Source organism: Protobothrops mucrosquamatus, unplaced genomic scaffold, assembly GCF_001527695.2.
Source record: "Protobothrops mucrosquamatus isolate PMUCROS unplaced genomic scaffold, P.Mucros_1.0 scaffold237, whole genome shotgun sequence".
Lineage (NCBI taxonomy): Eukaryota > Metazoa > Chordata > Lepidosauria > Squamata > Viperidae > Protobothrops > Protobothrops mucrosquamatus.
In genome coordinates, this window is record NW_015386587.1 from 408,270 (window position 1) to 427,326 (window position 19,057).

The following is a 19,057-nucleotide window of genomic DNA, read 5'->3' on the forward strand; positions in this document are numbered from 1 at the left end:
AGAAAATAAATCTGCTGGTCAGTTGTAAATCAGGAAATCCATTTAACACTGCAAACCCAAAATCATGCTTTAGTTTGTGGTCTGGATTGTAGCAGCTTAGGCAGTAGTAATGTCTGAGTGAGGGTTTTTCTACACCTGAGTCTAACCTGAAGTAGCTTTAGATGATGTTTAACTCTTCCATTATTTTCTTCTATTTAAGTATGGAAAAAGTCATGACAATTGCACGTATTGCACTCTGGAATATTATTCCTTTGAAATGAGATCTAATTGTTTTATACTCTTATATATGGTACTGTAAGCCACCCACAATCGCTTGATAGTGAGATGGGTAACATATTAATTTAACAGATGAATGATAAGTAGAATCAAACAAGTCCAGGAAAAAAAAGGCAGGCATGGCTTACTAGGAGCCATAAAATCGTAAAAAGTGAGCTTTCCTTCAGGAACTAAAAAGTCAGTCCTAAGCAGGTTAGCAAAATGAAGCACAAACTCTTAAAGAATGTAATTTTAGAAAAAGAAGAAAAAAATGAGAAAGGATTAGAATAAACTATTGCAAAAATCATTTAGTATTTTACAAAAATCATTAAGTATTTGGGTTGTTAATGACAAAGGAGTAAAAGGAGGATCTGCAGACTGCATAAAACTCAATGAATTCTTTGCATTTGTCTTTCCTATAGAAAATGCCGGCAATGGAAAAAAAGGCGTGATACGTCATGACACGTCATGTGACATTGCTATAGAACCAGTATTGACTTTCTCACAGATAAAATCAGAACAATTGAAGCAATTGAACAATTGCTATCTGAGATAACAAGAGAAAATATTCAGGAACATTTTGAAAGACTCCACAGTAACAAATCACCAGATCCTGATGGATCCATCCAAGGGTTCTTAAAGAATTCAACTGTGAAATTCCTGATCTCCTCTTTTCTGAGCTGAACCAAGGTCAGCTAATTGTACATCTGCAAATAGAAAGTATATTTATTTCATACTGAATGGAAATTTAAGATAAATTGAGGGCATTTCTCTATCTCTGACATTCATTAATCACCGCACAGCAGTAGTTTTCAAGGCAACATGCAATAAAATAAAGCTAAAAGTCATCTATTATTAAACCAAATACCAGAATGCTCAGATAACTCCATGATGTCATATGTTATATTTTCAAAAGCATTTTCTCCTTATCTTCAGCTAAAAAGAATGCTCTATGTATATAGAAAGTTCTATATGATTGACAGAATTTTTGAATATTCATTTTATTTATTTCTGATATTTCACCATAGACTTTTAAATATAATAGTAGTAGTAGTAGTAGTAGTAGTAGTAGTAATAATAATAATAATAATAATAATAATAATAATAATAATAATAATAATAATAATAATAATAATAATAATAATAATAATAATAGTTGGAAGGGACCTTGGAGATCTTCTAGTCCAATCCCCTGCTCAGACTGTTGTTCAGTCTCTTCTTAAAAACTTCCAATGATGGAACATTCACAACTTCTGGAGGCAGGTTGTTCCACTGATTAATTGTTCGAACTGTCAGGAATGTCTTCCTTCATCCTAGGTTGCTTCTCTCCTTGATTAGTTTCCATCTATTGCTTCTTGTCCTGCCCTCAAGTGCTTCGGAGAATAGCTTGACTCCCTCTTCTTTGTGGCAGCCCCTAAGATATTGGAACACTGCTATCATGTCACCCCTAGTCCTTCTCTTCATTAAACTAGACATACCCAATTCCTGCAACCATTCCTTATATGTTTTAGCCTCCTATTAATTAATCTAATTAATATTAGATTAATATTTTAATCTAATTATGGATTTATCACTTTAGTAATTAAAAAGTAGTTTTACCATCTGATTGTGTTATAGCTTTATGATTTGTATTATATGACAAATGTTTCCAGTCTTACATTTTACATTAATCAATAGTGAAGTACAAGACTACATCAAGGCTTCAGATCATATGATAGACTCTTTTTATATGTAAAGGAATATCTGTAGAATGCATCTTCTTAGAATAAGTTTATAGAAAGGAATTTATGTAGTCTATATGGACATAGCATTATGTATGTGCCTTTTTGTATTCACTTAAATTCATCAGTACATTAGAAAGTATCCAACTATTAAAATAATATTTCTTTTAAGAATTATTGTATGTGTAGAATATGCCCCCGGTTCAATTACTAGTCAAAGATTAATTAAATTAAAACTATGTAATGATCTGCAATAAAAAGGATATCAAACACTACATCAAAGTAATTTTTAAATAGAATTTAAGTGTGAAATCTGAAATTTTTGAAATTGAAATCTTTTCAAGCTCACTGACTTTTCTTCATTGTTGAAATAAAAATATTTGCCAGGTGTACTTTAAACAAAATTTGCCAAGAACAAAATTCCTGTAAGAGAAGGCTTCTTGTCCTGCCTTCAGGCGCTTGGGAGAATAGCTTGACTCTTTCTTCTTTGTGGCAGCCCTGAGATATTGGAACACTGCTATCATGTCCCCCCTCGTCCTTTTCTTCATTAAATTAGACATACCCAATTCCAGCAACTGTTCCTTATATGTTTTAGCCTCCAGTCCCCTAATCATCTTTGTTGCTCTTCTCTGTACTCTTTCTAGAGTCTCAACATCTTTTTTTACATCGTGGTGACCAAAACTGGATGCAGTATTCCAAGTGTGGCCTTACCAAGGCATTGTAAAGTGGTATTAATACTTCATGTGATCTTGATTCTATCTCTCTGTTAATGCAGCCTAACGCTGTGTTGGCTTTTTTGGCAGCTACAGCACACTGCTGGCTCATATCTAAGTGATTGTCCACTAGGACTCCGAGATCCCTCTCACAGTTGCTACTATTGACCAAGGTACCCCCTATACTATACCTGTACATTTGGTTTTTCTTGCCTAAATGTAGAACTTTACTTTTTTTACCATTGAATTTCATTTTGTTAGATAGCGCCCAGTGTTCAACTCTGTCCAGATCCTCCTGTATCCTAAGCCTGTCTTCTGGAGTGTTGGCTATTCCTGCCAGCTTGGTGTCGTCTGCAAATTTGATGAGTTCCCCATCTATCCCCTCGTCCAGATCATTGATGAAGATATTGAAGAGCACTGGGCCTAGAACAGAGCCCTGGGGCATCCCACTACACACTTCCCTCCATGTAGATTGACCAGATGATTGACCAGATATTTTTTCTAAATAAATAAATACTAAGAGTTACCACACTTATATTCTTGTTTGAGTTTGTTTCGTTATGTGGTATGTACAAACACACATACAGAGACATTGTTATCCCTGGAAATATTTCACATTTTATGTTCAAGAAAGAGGCATATCCAGTTATAAAGGTTAAGCTTTGTATATACAAGGATCTTCAACTATGACTGAGCTGCTTTGCCTAAAGAGAACTCATAAATGGTTCTATGTCAGTTTGGAGAACAGAATTGAGTAGAGCTCCCACAAGGCAATATCTGGACTCTGGACTGATCAGTATTGTTATTAATGACTTAAATGAAGAGGTTGAGGATATTATCAAATTTGCAGATAACACAAAACCAGAAGGAGTGACTAGTATTTTAGAAGATAAGATTCAGACAGCATATTCTAAAATATCTGGATAGGATCTTGAAGAATGAGTTAAACAACCAGAAATTCTGCATCTGTGAAGAAAAAAAATGAAATTAGTTTTTTATGTGAAGTAATACATATGAAAAAAAAACAGTGGACCATAATTAAATAAATGAAGTAACAATTGTTTAAAAGGCAAATGCTATTTTGAGTATATTGAAAACAGAATAGAGCTTACAAGAATTTATTGTCCTGCTGTATTCTGCCTTGGTCAGGCCATACTTGGATTACTGTGACCGGTTTTTGATACAAAATTTTATAAAGGAAATTGACAAACTTGATCACATTTTTGGTGGATATGTCTAGCCTGTAGAAGAAGAGACTAGGAAAGATATGACAGCAGGCTTCAGATATTTAAAAGGTTTTATATAGTGGGCTTGTTCTCTGTCACCTCTTGATAAACAACATCTGCTTATCCGAGGCTCTTGGGACGGACTTGAAAGATGGAGAAAAATGTCAAATCCAGTCTAAACATCTGACTGACTGTGTGACCAACCATAATAATAATGACTGAATAATAAGATAATTGGTTGGTTCCATTGCTACTAACTTGAAGTTGTTCATCAGGATTTCAGAGTTTTCCCAATCCCAGGTGATTACCCCAGAGCCAGAAACGGTATGCATTCAAAAAACGTTTCTATTACTCCAGGTATGGTTTCCCTTTTAAAAGCATTACAAAATATGTGAATGGATGTGAATAGTGATATTTCATGTCAAACATCATGATGATCTTCAAAAGCCTAGGAAAAGATTAAAAATTGGTGAAAATTGACAAGGTTTTTACCCATATCTAAATATATAACATTGTGATATTTCATATATTTTAATGTTTTCCCTAATTGACTCATTTCCAACTAAAAGGTAGTGATTATACTCTCCTGTTAGAATATCCAATTTAATTTTGTGTTGCTAATTGTTTCTAGCTTTTCTTTGATTTCATTATACACAGACATTAATCAAACAAAGTAAAATGACAGTAAATTAAAAAGTTTTTTTAAAGGTTACCAATAGACCACTTTCTCTGTACGAATCACTTTTATGATTGATTTTTTTGTCTTTACAGATGATCCCTATATATTGTATCCTAACATCTTCAGGCTTTAAATTTTAGGAAAGTGTTTAATAAAATCTATGATTATCGGTCTGTCTGTCTGTCTGTCTGTCTGTCTATCTATCTATCTGCGGAAATAGTTTAGTCTGTGTCATTTTCTGCAGCCTGTTACAACTAAATATCCCACAGTCAGACTGCACATATTACTGAAACTCACTGAAGAAATTTATAGTCACAAAAGTTTGTTTAATGCTGCCAAAGGGAATATCATACTTAATATATCACATGGACATGATTCTAAAAATTCAAAAGTTTCTGAGTCAGGAAAGGATGGACCAGAATTTGTTCAATCTGGATTAGAATCAGCACCCATAGTCTAGTCTACAGCACAGCAGCATTGGCAAGTTCCTAGATTAATGAGACAACACCTATTCCAGCAGTTTTGAGATGAATAAAACCCACTCTGCCTACATTTTTCAAAAAAGAAAAGAGAAGAAAAGAAAAAAGAAAAGAAACAGTGGTGGAAGAAGATGTCAATATCTTCTGGTGCTTGAACATTTTTGCTTATAACTATCCTATAAGGTGAACCTCTGATCTGAACACTGCAATCTCTGTAGGCCTCGTGAATTCACACCAGATATTCAATCTATTTAAGCAGATGCTTCCTGTTCTAAGTAAGCTTTACTTAAATATCAAAATATTTCCAAATTTTAATATGCCCCATCCTATATCAGCTCCTTGATCCTGGATTTATCACTAGGACTTGACTTCTAGCTTTGTTTTATAATTTAAGGAAGGATGCATTTCCTCCAGAAATTTCATGTCAGGATCTGGAAATCCAATCTAAATGCCTTCTAGAGCAATAAGACAATATAGAAGAATATGATTAACTGAGCCTATATTTTCAGAGTATAAAGAAATATAGAAAAAAATATGGAAAAATTAGTACTTGAACAATAAAATATAAAGCTCATTTCAAATATAGCTTTTCCTAAGTCCATCCCTTTACATATAATTTTGTTGCATGATCCACTATGAAAATAGGTTTTCCGTCAGGAATATCTCCTGAGGTAACCTGTTAGTATTTTAACAGAACTGCCAGAACATTCTGCTTTTCTGCAGACTTATCCTCAAGGGTGACATCAAGAAAATGACAATATTGTCACTCCCATAAGTGCAAGGAAATGTTATGCATAGATACTAAGGAACCATCAATCCTGTCTCCCAGCTCTAATAACATCATTAATTTGACATTTTATTCTATCCATTGAGGTATGTGGGAGGGGTAAAATTACATTTGCAAAGTGAAAATAGGCATAATGGCATTTCCTTTTTATTTCAGTTGGGTGAAATAAAATGTCAGCTAAGTGGCATATAAAAAAAATACAAGAGGAAATCGAACTGAAATTTAGATGATTATTTTGAGAAATCTCTGCAGTAATTGCATTTTTCATTTTCCCAACTGAACAATAAAAGTTCATTTTAAAGAAATCTATTACTCCAGAAAAGTAGAAAATATACAACCACTATTATTACATAAAACATATTGTTAAATTAAGATGGTCAATAATTTCTTCAATCCATTTTCTTGAATTAAATCTAGAGGTAGATATCCTTAGGCTATCATGCTCTGTCCTGGCATAGAAATTTCAAGCTCATATTTCTGAAAGCAAATGCTGCTGTGATGACTATGCTTTGATGCATTTAGTCAAAACAGAAGGGGCAGAATCTGTCCCTATAACAATACAAATCTTTAATGCAGACATTTCATTGTAGTTCTCATACAGACCTTCAATTTGGGTCAAAGTTGTCAATAACATAATCCAATTGTGGATAAAAAAAAATTAAGAGCTCTTTTAAATGTTCTAAATTCTGTTATTCTCCTGGAAATGGGGCAAGGTTTCCTAAAAACAAACACTTGGCTAAGTACAATTAAATTGTGGCTTGAAATATATATTTTCAGAAACAAGAACAGCTAAATACCATTCCAAATGACTGATTTGCAGATACAAGGTTTAATCTGGTTACTCAAAAGATTGGTTAGATTGATATTGATGCCAACCATTTATTTTCCAGGAATAGACATTGGTATTTTATTATGTGAAACCAAGATTATGGGACAACTCAATACAGGAATTATGATTTTTGGAATGAATTATAAGTTTACTTTTCACATTTTATATACCTTAGCACTATACATTTAAGTAAATATAGAATAGCCTTTGCAAAAGGCAGATTAAATGTGTTGCCCCCAATATGTTATACATTAGATTTCAGAAGATTGTCTATCCTCAAAAATATTGGCGTTGAAACTATGAGTCATCTTTAATTACCCTGAGTTTATTAGAGCTTATATTATTGGGCCTATTTTAAAATCAAAACCAGTAATTTTGAATTTGTGGAATATGTTAAAATATTGTCAGATAAAAATCCTAACATTACAAGGGTCACAGCCACATATTACAAAACAAAACAAAAGAAAGGTCTTTACTAATAAGTTTGAGTTTTAAATGTTTTATGAATATATACTATTTTAAAAATTCATTAAACTGTTTTATCATATGCTAATTTTAAAAATTATCCACTTTTCTTCAGACCTTTTTGGCTATATTGTTATTATTACCCACACTTACATTAATTAAATCCCTTTGCTAGCTTGGGAACAACACAGACATACACAGACATACATACACACACACACACACACACATTACATTAAGCACAAACACAAAAAATAAAATACTGTAATAATAATAATCTAAATAGCATAAACAGGAACCGTGGTAGCACAATGGTTAGAATGCAGTATTGCAGACTAATTCTGCTGACTGCCAGCAGTTCGATTCTCGCCAGCTCAAGGTTGACTCAGCCTTCCATCCTTCCGAGGTTGGTAAAATGAGGACCCAGATTGTTGGGGGCAATATGCTGAATCTGTAAATCACTTAGAGTGGGCTGTAAAGCACTGTGAAGCAGTATATAAATCTAAGTGCTATTGCTATTGCTATTGCTACAATATAAACTAAATAACTAAATAACCCTAATAGTGCCATCCAATGGGGATAAGTCCATTTTCATTGCACCAAAATGCTATCAAGAGTCTTGATTTCAAGAGGAGGAGGAGGAGGAGGAGGAGGAGGAGGAGGAGGAGGAGGAAACAGTGGCAAGCTGTTTCACAGAAGGCGCACCATTTTAAGACAGCTTGGCTAGGAAGTTGCTGTAAATGACATTCATTGCTCAAATCTAGCCAAGCCTGAATTAAAAAGAGCTTTACAGGTGATCAGCAGAACCTTGAATAATATTCAGTGGTAAATCAAATCTGGTACAAAGTTGTAGGTGAGTGGGTAGAGAAAGAGACAGAGATTAAATTGCACTTTTCTAAAGCTGAGACATCACTTAGGGATATAATAAGTTTAGTCTTTATCGTAGCACTCTGGCAAACCCACACTGAGTTTTTCTCCTGAAATCACAATAAATAAAAAGAATATAAAAGGAAAGTCTTGGTAAAGTTATATCCTAAATTACAATTACAAGTCATATAGCCTCTATATGGAGCATCATTTGTTCTGATTAGGTTGTAGCTACAGCAATAGAAGGAATGGGAAAAAATGTTCATATCACATTTGAATATGAAATATAAATATACGGTAGCCAAATTTGCACTTTTCAAACTGTAGCTGTAAATATAAAGTGGAATGCAAATATTCTTCCTTGTTTGTTCTTACCTGAATTTTGTGATGATGCAGTTTCCCCAGTCTAAAAAAGCCCGTCTGAAGTGTAGACATTAGAACAAATTGTTTACAAAGCATGCACATTTTAAAAAAATGAATGTATTAAAAGTATATACAAATCTATATATGAATTTTGAGAAAGACTTCTTTTAGTAAGGTGGGAAAGGTAAAACAATGCAAAAGCTAGATGGTATTTCCCCCCCCCCCAAAAAAAGGTCATCCTTCCATCTTTCATATGTGTGAAACACTGATTTATTAATGGTCCTCCATAAAATTTAAAACAGCATATAACTACAACTTACTTGATTTTTCACTCCTATATATAAAGCCTGGTTAATTTAAAAGAGTTAAATATAAATATTGAGATTTAAGTGGAATTATTTTGGGTTATGATACAAATGTATTCTTCCATTGGGGTTTTCAATTTATTAGTAAAGATAGAGTTTTGTATATCCAAGATGGTAATTATGAGTTACTAGTGTGCTGTATGATATTACTTCACCGAAATATAGCCATTGCTACATATACTTCTTAAGTGACCTTTCAAAACTGCAAGTAATGATTATCACTGAAAAAAAGCAAGAACATAAAACATTTCATTGGAAGAAAAAAAAAGAGTGCAACTTAACTGAGTGTTTCTCCTCTATTTCCTGACCCAGGATTATTCCTACTGTTGGAGTTATTTTTAAAAAATTTAATGGATTGTTTCCATTTATCTTTAAGAAATCTTCTGTTGTAGGGCATCTTACAACTACTTAATGACAAGGACAATCTGTGCAGTTTAGATTCTGCTTTTGGAAGCAAAATGTTTGGGGCCAGGATTGGCAAAAACCTTTACTTGTATTGAACTGCAAAAGAAGATAGCCAGCTAGCATCTATTAATTATGGATGTCCCCATCAATATAAATTCCTTTCATTTTCTGTCAATATAGTAGGAAAACATTCCAGGCTGCCTTGATTTTAATGCATTTTTAAAATTTATTTGAAAAGTCTGCTTCCATACAACTCTTTTTAATGTCATTTCTAATGTAAATGCTTTTCCCCCCATATGTTTTCTCTTATACACAATATATTTCTCCATTGCAAAATTCTAAATGTAATTTTTTTTAAAGATAGAACAACTTTTGTCTACTCTCAGCTTTCAATATAACCTTTGTAGGATATATTGTATCCCCATGCATATTTGTTTGTTTTGCAGATTCTGACTGAAGAAAGATTGGCAGGGGTGAAATCTATTCAGTGCTGCCTTCTTCTTTCATGAAGTCTGTCTCGGGAGTTCTTATAGTCTTGATGCTCAGAATGAGCTGTGGTTACTGAAAGTAAGTAAAACAAAAGGACTAACATATAGGTAGTCCTTGACTTATGACCACAATTGACCCCAAAATTTATATTGCTAAACAAGACAATTGTTAAGTAAGTTTTGCCCCATTTTACAACCTTTTTTGCCACAGTTGTTAAGTGAACCACTACAGTTGTTAAGTTAGTAACACCATTGTTAAATGAATCTGGCTTTCCCGTTGACTTTACTTGTCAGAAGTTGTAAAAGTTGATCACATGACCCCAGGACACCGCAACCATCTTAAATACATGCTGCAATAGTCATAATTGTATAAAATAGTCATAAGTCACTTTTTTCAATACTGTTGTAACTTCAAACAGTCACTAAATGAAAGGTTGTAAGTCAAGAACTACCTGTAGAAAGAAAATAATCAATAGGGCAACTGCTCAGTATAGACAGCAAAATGCTAACAAACAATACAGAAAAAGCTATTCAAATTCTTATTTTGAGGGAATGTGTTCTACCAGTTGATTATGAACATCAGAGATACACAGCAAGATTTAAAATATGATCAGGGAACACCTATCAGTTTCAAAATTGATTTTGATTAAATTAATTTTATTTTAGTATACCAGAGGAACTTTGCTAATAGTCTGGCTGAAACTCTATGTATTAGTTTTGAAAAGTCCTAGACAACAGTAAAATGTCAAATAATTGGAGAAGAAACTTACTTTATGTCCAAACCAAAGAAAAAGCAAGACAAACAACAGATTAGCCAATCTTACACTGATGCAGGAGCCCTGGTGGTACAGTGGTTAGAATGCGCTATTGCAGGGAAACTCTCACAGCCCGGAGTTTGATCCTGACTAGCTCAAGGTTGACTCAGCTTTCCATCCTTCCAAGGTCGGTAAAATGAAGATTGCTGGGACAATATGCTGACATTGTAAACAGTGCAGAGAGTGCTCTAAAGCACTATGGAGCAGTATGTAAGTATGAGCGCTATTGCTATTGTTACGCAGTATTTTGGGTTTGAGCCCCCATAGTGTTTCAGCACTCAAACTGCAATTCTTTAAAGAAGCTGCATTTTTTTTCTGATATCACATGACTATCCTCCACAATTACCATGTGTTTCTGGGAAAATATTCACAAAATTGGGCAAAGGTTTCCTTTGTCAGAATCATGGCCTCTCCCTGCACTCATGTCCAATAGACATGAGTCCAGAAGGACATAAGTTACCAACTTATTCCTTCAGAAGCAATGACCATGCAGAGCATCTTGATAGATAAACAACACCTCTGTCCTGTTAGATTTAATTTTAGCCTCTTTTTTTCTATATATATTCTAACAGTATCCTGGCTATATAAAGTGATTGATTTGTAAGCACCTTGAAAACAATGCAGTTATTAACAGAAGCCAGAAGTCAGATCTCTAGTGTAGCAATTATAAAAAAACAAAAATCTTGGAGTACAAGTTTATAACAAAGTAAAGATAGTTAGTCCTAATAATAGGCTTGTAAAATAGCAAATGCAATGTTAGGTTGCATCTGCTTCTGTAATTCCCAAACTTTAGGAGGCAATCATTTCACTTTCTTCTGCATTGTCAGATTGTATCTTCAGTATTATGTCCAATTCTAGAATACTTGAGAAGGATTAAGATAAGCTTGAACAAGTTAAACAGAGGGCAAAAAGAATGGCCAGGATATTAGAAACTAAATCATATGAAGTGAGGTTGAAGGAACTGGATATGTTTAGAGAAAACTGAGGGACATGGTGAGATATAGTTAGACAACTATCTGATATTTTAATCTAGTACAGTGCTAAGCAGAAATGGGGAATTGCCTCAATAAACGTCACGATTCTGCTCATAGAAAAAATCCATGACAGATAACTGACCTTTATACAGATGTGAATTTTAATTTAAAAGGCTTATTGTTGCAAATATATCTATCATATTTTCTTCAAAGTTATAAGTGAAATGTCAGTTTGGCAATTATGAGATGAGACTGACATAAAAAAGGAAATAAGCTGGAAACCCAATTCTCTCCAATAGTTCTTATAGGAAAAAAATGCAAACACTATTTTCATAATGAAGTGAGTTTTAGAATTATGATACTGAGGACACATTTCCTTGACTTCAGCATGGCTTCAAAGATAAGAATTGATGTTGCCTTAGAGGATAGTGCTTGCCCATTATTCTAAACAGCATTCTTTAAGAAGGGTTCAGAATATTCATTAAGTGCCTGGAAGAGAACAAAGGAAAACAGATAGCCTAAAATGTTCCTATCTTTGGTAAAGAAGTCAGAGACAGATTACAGTTCAATTTATTTTCTGGTGTCTTCCAAACCAATTAAGTCTTTAAGTCTTCAGCAAACAATCAATTATTACCTACATTCTCAACAGGTTCTGGAAAAATAATCAAGAAGACCTGCATTGCAAAACCATTTAATCCTCCAGCATCATGTTAGTTTCATTTCAATAAACTTGACTATTATATTTGAGGATCATTTTTCTTTAGATCCTGAATTTGGGGAAATGACTTGCTCATAGGATGTGCACTGAACTGTGATGTGTATCAATGATGAAGGCTTGCATCTAACAACATTTCATATGTAATACAGGGTAGAACTTGTAAGGCAATACGTCTTCTCCTTGTCTCAGAATGCAAATGAATGCCCAAAGTCTAGAGACATGGATTTCAGTGAGAATGATCTTAAATATTTCTGTCTGTGCAAGAATATTGATATGTTGAGGAGTGGAGGCATGTTGTCCTCTCATGAACTATCAGAAGAAAGCCCCCTGTCCAACATAGAAAGTGCAGAAAGAAATAAAAACCTCATTCCAAATGGATCTTTATTTCTTTTTCTTCTTCTCTCTTAACTTTCTTAATTTTTGTTTGTATAATAATCTTTAATAAAGAAAGGAAGGTTAGAAACTGGATAGTAATTGTTTAATGCTTCTGCATCCAGGGATGACCTCTTAAAAGGGGAGCAGACCAATTACTAGTTAAAGGCTGCTGACATCAATCTCTTCCTTCCTCCCTTCCTCCCCAGGGTCTGAAGAAACCAGGAGATGAAAAGTTACAGTCTATCAGTGGTCTTTTTTTTTTTCAATTACCCTAGGACAGGGGTAGGCAACCTTGGCTCTTTTATGACTCGTGGACTTCAACTCCCAGAATTCCTGAGGCAGGTGTGCTGGCTCAGGAATTCTGGGAGTTGAAGTCCATGAGTCATAAAAGAGCCAAGGTTGCCTACCCCTGGCCTAGGAGGATAGGTAATGGCATTTTGCCCAATCCAATCTTTTTTGGCATATTCCATGGGACAATTCTGCTCTGCGTACTCTCATCTGCTGCCATTCACTTCCAAAACTGCTGTTTGTTTGCAGCATGTATAAGTTTAAGAGCTGATGGGAAAATAGGAGGTCTACTAGTTTCTGCTTCTAGCTTCAGTGGGGCTCAAAGTAGGCAGAAGCAGCATTCCAATACTTTTCATAATCTTTGCACTGCAGCCAGGGCTTTTTTTTTCATAGAACGCCCAGAACGGAGTTCCGGCACCTTTTTTGGATGGAACCTTATAGGGTAGGCAAGGCAGGTTGTATGACCTGTGTGAGTTCCAGCACCTTTTTTTTTTTTTTTTTTTTTAGAAAAAAAGCACTGACTGCAGCTATAAGTTGTTCCTGGGGATATTTTAGGATACAGGCCTATGATGACCAGTAAATCTGTACTTAAAAAGTCTGCTAGGTAATAATAGGTCAGTGGGTAAGAGAAAGGTCTCAGATGATAAAAGTTCTCTTTACGCACCATATTCCAGCCCCTCTTTGCTTCATCCTGGACCTGTCAACTGCATTGATCTATCAGCCAGGTTATTATGGACAGAGCTCTACCTATCTTCCAAGACCAACATACTTGTATCTATAAATAGCTGAAGTGACAGGTCAAGGGATGGATCAAGCCCTCTCGATATGCATGCAATTGCCTTACTGATCTGATATTTTGGCATAACGATCCACCAATTTTTGAGAAGATTGTAAATCTATGTTCAAAAACAATCCATGACAGCTTTTCTTGTGCAAAGCACTTCTGGGCAACTTGAAAGGTGACTAAAGCCTTCATGTCAGGCATCTCAGCATATATACCAGTAGTGGCGAACCTATGGCACGGGTGCCAGAGGCGGCACTCGGAGCCCTCTCTGTGGGCATACATGCCGTTGTCCCAGTCTTGCCTCTGCCCACGCCCCCCTCCTCACCAGCAGCCTCCCTGGAGGAGAGTTGCCCCTGAGCATGGCCCACGTGGAGCAGCGCAGCCAAGGCCATGGCAGCCAGGCAGCGTAGACAAGACTACCCTCATGCCCCAACACGCACAGTTGATGCTGCGGGGTGTGGGCAGAGGGTATGGCCGCCATGGCGCTGCTGGGCTGCCTGGGGGATCTGCAGTGGGCCCTGGAGGCGGTGTGGCCCTGCGGGCAAGCAGGGTGGGCCAGGGGTGGGGCAGGGGCAGGGCCAGTTTTTGGGAACTCAGTCTCTAAAAGGTTCGCCATCACTGATATATACCAAGATCTGGTCCATCACAAAGAAAGACCACACCAAGTGAGAGGAGAAACAAGGATAGGGCCATTCAACTGACCTGCAGGGAAGCATGCTTATGGTAAGCCCACAGGTATGAGTGAGGAGAAAAGGATTCTCACCCTATTTTTCAACTAAATAAGTTAAAAAAATGTTAGATTATAACCCGGCATTACCAATTGAGTTTATAAATAATTTATTTATAATTATTAGATTATAAATTTTATATAGTGTGTCACAGTTATAATTTTAAACAATAGGAATTTTATGAGGTTCTGAAGTTCAGGGAGATAACATTGTTTAGGCAATGGTGATTATGTTACAACACTAATTTCTCAATGGATGGTTTGGTTTACAAAATCTCTGAAAGACTATATAGAAAACCTTTTATAAAATTGCTTTTACTAATATATGTCAGTTATTTAGTATTTGGTGTAATTTAACTGTCATAGTAATTATTATTATTGGATTTTTTTAATCTTAAGTTTATGCATTCAAAAGTAGCTTAACATCTGGATTACATCTGGCATTTGGAGATCAATTCAGAATTATTAATTTTTTATGCATCTGGAGATTTTTAATCCTTAGAAAGCCACAATAAATGTCATCAGGAAATATTTCTCACATCTGAAAATGGTACCCACTTCAGCAGCATACATACTAAAATTGGAACATCTGAAAATGCTGCATATAGCAAACTATATGTTTCAGAACTTAGATTTTGATATCATTTCCAAACATGCAAAATTTATATTTTACTGTAATAAAAGTAAAGAACAGTCAAAATTATTCTAGGAAGATCTGTTTGTTGAAGGAAAAGTTTTTGTTAAATCTAAACAATAATCATATTAATAATTAATAATCATATTATTAATGTGAATCATGTTATTATTATTGAAAGATATATTTTCAATTAAATGTTTGGATTGTTTTTGTTTCCAACTACTGATCATCCACATTTTTGCAGCTAAATAAGGTAGCCTTAAATCTCCTGAGAATATCAAATTTTATTAAAATAAACGTAATTTTCATAAGCAACATTAAGAAATATAACTTTAGATGAAAAATGTGTATCCGGTTTTTTTCTAGTTCTAATAAGAGAGAAAATAAAATATAGAAATGAGAAAACAGTTTTAAAAGTAAAGACTAGTCTGGGTTTTCTGTTTAGTTTGACCCTTCTTAGTCCAATATCATCACTGAGATAATTTTCACTCTTATTATTTTAATGAAAAAGACTTTAATTTCATTTGGGAAATCCAAGATGTTCCCACAAAGCGTAAAAGAATAAAACTTAAATTTTCCAATGAGCCTGTTTCTTTTTAGTCATGATATATTTTCACAGGACTGGTGCTATAGAATTAACAGAACAAGGTTGTTTAAACCAGTGGTTCTTAATCTGTTTGAACGAATCGCCCCCTTGAGCCAATGAGAAAGTTGTCATCGCCCCCTCCCACAACATAACCTCTCATAGGAAATAATTCTTCAATTTATGCAAACACTTTTTTTGTTTTCTTTAAAATTGTCATCAGGACATATCGATGCAAATAATTTATTTCCAGTCTTTTTCCCATATCTCAACTGTGTGAAAAATTTTGGTGCTACCCATCACTTTATTCCCAAACTTCATGATACATGTATTTCATTATTATCTTATTTATTCAAGACACTTAAATGTAATGACCACTGAAAACAAAATTCAATTGCAAGAAAGTGAAATGCCCGAAAAGAAAAACAGTAACATTTAATGATTGAATTACAAGTGAATTTTAAGATGCAAAAAGAAATATAAAAAGGGCACAAGAACAAACTGCAATGCAGGAACTAAGAATTTCAAGACGAAAACTCTGAAACTAAATTAAGATTCAAGGAAAGTATATATAGTCACGCACACTGTAAAAAGGATTAAAAAGACACAAAGAAAATATAATATCACACTGGAGTGCACGCTAAAAAAGTACAATACAAAGAGACACACAAAATGTTTTACAGAGCACAACAAAAATTCGAAAACGAAGCCGATGCGTATTCACATATGTACAGCATTCTGTACTGAAGCTAGCTGGAGGAACATTTGAAAACACAATTCAGTCCACTAATAGCAAGCGATCTGATGTTTTTGTACGACAGATATACAGCGATTCACTGTACGAAAAAGTCTCAAAAGTGTCCCCAAAACTTCTCGCTCCATTGCCCCCATATCACCCCCTTTTCGTTCCATCGCCCCCTTGAAAAATGAAATCGCCCCCTGGGGGGCGATATCACCCAGGTTAAGAACCACTGGTTTAAACCATGGCCTGAGGGGCCTGAGTACAATTAGATTTGATATAGCTTTCCTGTAATTCTGTAAACAACTTATGAGTAAATTATTTTCTATGAGAGAAATCATATGAGATTTCTGGGGAAGGCGTAGAACTAAAAATTAAATATTAAATAATTAATTAAAAATTAAATATGAATTTGCCCATATATAAGAGATCAGTAGTAATGGTTCTGCTGGGATTCTACCCATAGGTAAGCATAGAGATTGTCCCACATAATTAAGATATGTTTGATAAGTGATCAGATCCAAAAATTCCACAACAGACCGACAGTCATTTAGGACTAGGTCTGGGACTTAAGGCTCAAATGAAAAGATTATTTTCTGATCTGCAGCCACTCAGAAATTGAGTAATTCTCCCTCCATTTTCTCCTGAATTTATTTGCAAAGGATACTAATAGCTTTGCAAACAGATTCTTTGAAAATTTGGAAATTATAACTAGCCCCAATTTCGAGACTTACCCAACTATAATGCTTATACTAAAAATGATAATGCATATGTCCACCCATTTCCATCACTAGATGGCAGTATTATGGGGCCCTCAAAGCCTTACAAATTTTGAATCAATTTTAATGGTTTATTTTATAACACAAGTATGATATAATTCTGTTCCAATGTTCCAATATTTTTATATATATATATATATGAGTCACCTATTTGCTAACAAACACATTTTTAAATATCTTACGTTTCCACAGAAGAGTGGATTATGTACCAATGAAACACAAAACTTTAAAATTATTGCAGGTAATAATGAGATCCAGCTGTTTGGTAACTAATGATGCAGTTCTGAGCCTCAGTTTTCCTTTATTGCAAGCAAAGAGTATTTTAGTTAATTAGGTGCAATCATGTCAACCTATATTGTGTAAATGAATATTGTCTTCAGCTATCTCCAATCTGTAGCTCTTCTAAGGTCATAGCTTCTTAATTTTTGCCATTCATATGATCCAATTTTTTCCTCTTATATTTTTTAGTTTGCATCTATGGTTATAATCTATGGTTTCTTTATATTCTTAGGAGAGTTTCCTGTGACAGTTGAAACACTTAAGCAGCAAGGCCTATGGTGACTGTACACTGTATATTTTACCAATCTGTATGGCTATGTAGCCATCCTCTGCTACCAATCTGTATGGATACATAATAATCCTCTGCTACCATTTCTATAGAACAATGAAACAGAATTTCTAACATTTCCATATTCCAGGAGGAGGAGGAGGAGGAGGAGGAGGAGGAGGAGGAGGAGGAACAATATAAATACAAACTTTAAAAAAAGGGAAAGAAAACAAGAACATTCATGTACATCATTAAACTTTGCCCATATGGGGAAAATATTGATCAGTTTTTCCTATGATATCTATAGAGAGCTAGTTCAAAAAGAGAAAATGATTGCATATTGTCAATCCAAGATTTTAAACTGCATTATCTTCTCAGTAATGAAGAGTAATATTTTTTGCTGTCCATGCTCAATAAATCTATAATTCTTTCTGTAGTGATGCACTCCAAGCTTTTGCTATTTAATATAAAATGCTGTACATTCACATTGTTAAATAATATTCATTTTTGTAACTTGGTATTAATAAATGTAAAGATATTAAACCAAAATATGCTTATAGTGGGAGAAACCTATAAGCCAGAGATTTTTCATGCAGCTTACACTTCAAGCATAGTAAGTGTCAAGGATGAAACTTTGGCAGCTAAAATGCCTCTTGCCTTTAGAGTAAGTGGGGGGCGGATGTGTTACTTTCAAGTGGGTTAGATGGAGAAACAAAACTTCTACAATTCAGCTGAAGACCGTGAGAGCCTGAAACCTTTTCAAGGACACTAGAACAGGGGTGGATTTGAAGCAGACAGTTCCCCTAACAAAGTGAACTTGTTTATATGGACCATATAAGACGTTGGGGGTTTGGCTGAGAAAATTATTGTTTAAGTCTATGAATTGGTGTTGAAACCTCAGAGTTAGTTTTGCTTCAACATTACCATGCAGTAAACTGTAAGATTTTTGGAGATGGAATGAACCTGGAGTTTTATTTGGATTCTCAAGCTGGATGTTGACATTAAGTCTGACAGCCAATCCTTCTAAAACATTTCCTAGGTTGTCTAGTAATGTGAATCGCATCCACCTTATATCAGATATTTGATTTGGTTATCTCCCTCTTATGAAACCTATTCATTTGGCACTGTTCTTGTCATGTATAGTTCATTTTTTCTTTGTAAGATGTTAAGCAAAACTTTGCTTGCATGAGAAATTTGTGCTATTGTATAGTAATTTCCAATACTTTTCTCACATTTCCTTTACTCAGATTAGGTATATACACTAGTCTTTCCCAATGAATTCAAGTGAGATCTTTGTGGGTGGCAAGGGTGACAAGCATCTATAGTTTATGTCCATAGGCATTAGAACACCTAATTCTGCCATTAACTCTTCAGGATCAACATTGAGTTGTATTTAACTCAGCAGAATCTGTAACACTGCAAAACAAAAGCAATAGCAATAGCATTTAG